Raw genomic sequence first — 4,737 nt, 5'->3', positions numbered from 1 at the left:
TGCATGGCATGTCAGCTGGATTGCTGTGGGCAATGGGGCATGCTTGTTGCCACAGAGCCCCAGGCCTCACTGTTATCTACTGAGTCATTTAGGAGGTCTTCCTGGTGCACATGCGCCATGGCCCATCTGACACTCTCATCCTCTGCTCCTCAGGTTGCTCAGCTCAGAGCATTCTGTTCCACCCAGCGAAGGGCCTATGGTCTTTCCAGCCAGTGCTGAACCCAAGTCCAGACTCGAGACCGAACCTTTTGGCACTGGAGAGCTGGGGCAAATGAGAGCCTCTCAGGAGAGAAATGCTGGGTGCAGAATTTCACAGGGCTCAGGCAGTTTTAGAAAGAGGCTCATAGAAAATGATCTCTGTCCGGTGCTGTGGCTGCCTCCGCTCCCTTATCTTCATATTTGCTCCAGCATTTGAAGCTGGAGGAGAATCTCATCACGTTTGCTCAACTTCAGCGAATTAACTGTTTCCTCCAGAGGGAAAGGAATGCCTGGTCGCATACTTTGCATATGTATGTGTATACACCCTCCATTCCCACCTGTCCACACCTCATCCACAATGAGGGGAATCCTTTCAGCCCCACCCTCGCCTGCCTTATCCCCTGGGCTTGTATACACAAACCCTGCTTACAGTATTCTGCGCATGATTGATGGGATTTTCAAGAGCAAATCTGACCACACCCAGTTCTTTTTATTTTACTATTATTTATTTAGCTTTTTAGAAAGTCTTTATTTTTCTGATACGAATAACTGCTTTTTGTAGTTTTCCCAAATGATTCTATAAATTTCATAATTTTTATGTGCCTGACTGGGATCCATGAAATAAAGTACAGTTCCTCATCCAAAGAAACAAAAGCATCAGGCATACAGAAAGGCTCAGATTAAACTGCTTTCCATGTTCAGGAACAAGCCTGACTTTAAATTACTCCTTTAAATTAGGTGGGAATTTGGTGCAATTTTCATAGCATTTTTAATCATGATGTTTTCTTAGGCACCATTCCACCAAGTGACGGCGTTCCAGGAGTTGTAGTATCACAACTTGAGTGTAACTGCAGCTTTGTTTAAAACCGGAATTGTGCTGAGCATGGCTTTCTTTTTAAAGTGAAAGCACATGCTTTGTGTATAGTTGTAAAACACTGATGTCCTAGGTCTCCATTACTTTTAATCAAGAGTGATTATACTCGGGTGAGAAGTAAATTTATGTATTAAACGATGAAACTTCAGGTTGTAATAAAATAAAGAAAAAAGGACTTTAAAAAATATATATTTTGTTGATTTTTTTACAGAGAGGAAGGGAGAGGGATAGAGAGTTAGAAACATCGATGAGAGAGAAACATCGATCAGCTACCTCCTGCACACTCCCCACTGGGGATGTGCCCACAACCAAGGTACATGCCCTTGACCGGAATCGAACCTGGGACCCTTGAGTCCGCAGGCTGACTATCTATTCACTGAGCCAAATCCGTTAGGGCAAAAGGATGTTTTTTTGATTGAGGCTTTATGGAATAGGATTTGTATTTAATCAGAATGACTAAGGACCCATTTCTGGTAATGAAAGTATGGTGTCTTAACCCAAAAAGAGCCAGTAGAATTGTTAAATATTTAATTTTTTTGTCATCTATTTACTATTGCAACCTCAACTAGGTATATATAGTACATTGATATGAAAGACTTTTAAAATGTAGTGTTTAGTTTTTTTTAAATAATGGAACCTATACAAAAAGATCACATACTGCTAGACAGGATGTTGAAATGATTGGTGTGTAATGTTTTTTAAAGCTTTCGTTTTTGTTAGCATAAAGTCCCTTTAATTATTTTCCATTTCCAGTAGGCTTTCATTGTGAGGTTTATTGTATCAAGCCAGTATAAAGTCTTACAATTTAGTCATTCTGAATTCCAAGTCATTGAAGGTGAAAATGGAAATGTGAATCTTCATAAATTAATTTCTTCTTCTCTTACATCTAAGTCTTCATCCTTTACATCATCACCTCCTGCTTGTTGATTCTTTCTAAGTTGACAGGTGGGTACTTGTCCTGTTCTAGGTACACACTTAGCTGACAGTGATCTCTGAAGGGGCCACTTTGAATTCGTTCTTGCAATATCTAAACTAGATGACTTATCTGGTGGATACAGAGATTTCAGAAAACCTCTAAGTCATCTTCTCCAATCAAGCTTTTGTATATTTTGGTAGGCAGCAGTGTAGGCCTCTAAAGGTTTGCCATGAAATAACATTTCAGTAGTGATACATTCTGAAAATAGAGCCTTTATAGTCTTTATTTTTTTCTTTTCAGAATTGTCAGTAGTTTCCTCCAGATGACAAGTTGTTCGGGTAGCACCCCAGGTAGCTCTCTGTAGTATGGTTTCTGCCTGTGAAATAACAGGCGGTCAGATGGGTTTCACTGCCATGTTTTCTGAATTAACTATTTGGCTTCTTGATTTCTGGCTGTTAATGTTGCTTTGAGTTCATCTTCCTTCATTTTTACAGTGGTTCCATAAGCTTTCTTTTTTATTTTATTTTTTTAAAGTTTATTGATTTTAGACAGACAAGAGGAAAGGAGGGAGGGAGGGAGGGGAGAGAGAAATATCGATTTGTCGTTCCATTTATTTATGCATTCATTGTGTGATTCTTGCATATGCCCTGACCAGAGATAGAACCCACAGCCTCGGTGTATGGAGATGACACTCTAACCCACTGAGTGACCCAACCAGGGCCATAGCTTTCAATGGTTCACCTACTTTGGCTTCAGGTCTTTCACCTGCTGCTTGTCGGTAATCCTGAAGTTTGGCAAACTCATCAGCAAAGCTTTTCAGGCCCTGCTTTAAGTCTGGGGTCTCTGTAGGGGCATACACATTTTTTTTCATTCACCAGGAGGTCTGCTTTGTCTCGCACTCTGGGAGTTTTCTGCACATAAATAGCAAATACTTGGCACAGCTCTCCAAAATGCCTCTCCACATTTGTGACAGCATGTTGCTGGTGTCGGGTTTGAGCATCCCAGCTTTCCAAGCTGCACCTCGACATTTTGCCTCCTATGCCACTGGGGCCCAACAACGGGGCTCCGATGGGCTGGGGCATGCACTGGGGCAGGAGTCACTGCTGGAGCCTGAGAGCTCACCCCAGTTCTTTTTATATGTACTGATTTAGAATCCAAACACGGTGATTCTTGGGGAGACCAGGTGATTCCTGGGGGGAGAGCTAGGAAGAAGACAAAGTCCAGGCCTGCATGGCACTTACATTCCAGTGGGAGTTTTCAGCTTGGCACAGCCAGGATTCAAACTCGGGCTTGTCAGGCTTAGAAGGAGTTGCATCCATCCTGAACTCTGATGAACTGAGCTACTTCATAGCCACCAGGTACCAACACCAGAGTTCCCAGAACAGCAGATGGGAAAACATGACAAATACACAGGAAACAGTAGAGGTTAATAAGACATTCCCTGCTTGTTACCCATGTGATCTAAGGCAGGTATTTAACCTGTGATCTTAGCTTTCTCAGGCTCTATAAATGGGACCCATTATAATGGGTCCACTACATGGCGTTCATGAAGATTAGCAATAGTAATAATGCTCTCCATTTATTGAACATGCGTTATGTCTATGCATTATACTCAATACCACTTAGTCCTTCCAACCATCCTAGGGATAGATAACCATCATATTCCCATTTTACACATAGGCACACTGAGCCTCGCGGAGTTTAGTAACCATTCCAAGGTCATACAGCTTTTAAGTGGCAGAACTAGGATTCTAAAGATCTCAAGAAAAAGTGATTCTATAGATAAGGAAAAAGACCATTATAAGGATAATTGAAATGACAAAGTTTCAGATAATGTATGATGCAGTGATGACATTTCAAATTTTTTAGACCATCAGTGCACCAGGCACTGTGTTGGTGTGGCTGATGTGATGTGGGAGTTACTGGCACCACTATTATCAGCATTTTACACCTGAGGAAGCTGCATCTCCCAGAGAAGATTGTCCTGCACAGAGACACACAGCCAGGAAGTGTGGGGCCAGGTCAGAGCCACACTGCACTCCAGGCCTTGCTTTTCCACACCCATCCTACAGCCTGTGTATAAAACATTAACACAACATGTATGGTAGCTTTCCTATTGAAGCTGTTACTAAATTCCTAAAAAAAGATTAGAAAAGCAGTTCACAGGATGATCCTTATCTAATAAAGAGGTAATATGCAAATTGACCATCATGCCCTCTCACAAATGGCTACCCCCATGTGGTCAAAGATGGCCAACCAAAGATGGCTAGAAGGGGAGGGCAGTTGGGGGCCACCAGGCCTGCAGGGGAGGGCAGTTAGGGATGACTGGGCCAGCAGGGGAGGGAAGTTGGGGGTGACCAGGCCTGCAGGGGTGGGCAGTTAGGGGTGACCAGGCTGGCAGGGGAGGGCAGTTAGGAGCTACCAGGCCTGCAAGGGAGGGCAGTTGGGGGCAATCGGGCCGGCAGGCAGAAGTGGTTAACCCAGGGGCAATCAGGCAGGCAGGCAGGTGGGTGGTTGGGAGCCAGCAGTCCCAGATTGTGAGAGGGATGTTTGACTACTGGCTTAGGCCTGATCCCACCACAGGGATCAGGCCTAAACTGGCAGTTGGACATCCCCTGAAGGGTTCCAGATTGGAGAGGGTGCAGGCTGGTCTGAGGGTTCCCCCCTCCCCCCGAGTGCACGACCTCTAGTAATATATAAAAACACAGAGGAGCTCTTGCTTTATAACAATACCATCTAACACCTCTAT

At 43.7% G+C, this 4,737-nt stretch overlaps 1 pseudogene across 1 annotated transcript; it reads right to left on the bottom strand.

The window, feature by feature from the left end:
* Nucleotides 1-1,929: 1,929 nt before the first annotated feature.
* On the bottom strand, nucleotides 1,930-3,016 carry LOC308523663 (CBY1-interacting BAR domain-containing protein 1-like; annotated as a pseudogene). Its single transcript has 2 exons — nucleotides 2,681-3,016; nucleotides 1,930-2,364 (listed from the first exon to the last, which is right to left on the bottom strand). The product of its transcript is annotated as a CBY1-interacting BAR domain-containing protein 1-like (transcript).
* Nucleotides 3,017-4,737: the final 1,721 nt, after the last annotated feature.

Source organism: Myotis nattereri (assembly GCF_964212035.1).
Source record: "Myotis nattereri genome assembly, chromosome: 8".
Classification (NCBI taxonomy): domain Eukaryota; kingdom Metazoa; phylum Chordata; class Mammalia; order Chiroptera; family Vespertilionidae; genus Myotis; species Myotis nattereri.
The sequence above is the reverse complement of the archived record's forward strand: the minus strand, read 5'-3'. Positions and strand labels throughout refer to the sequence as shown.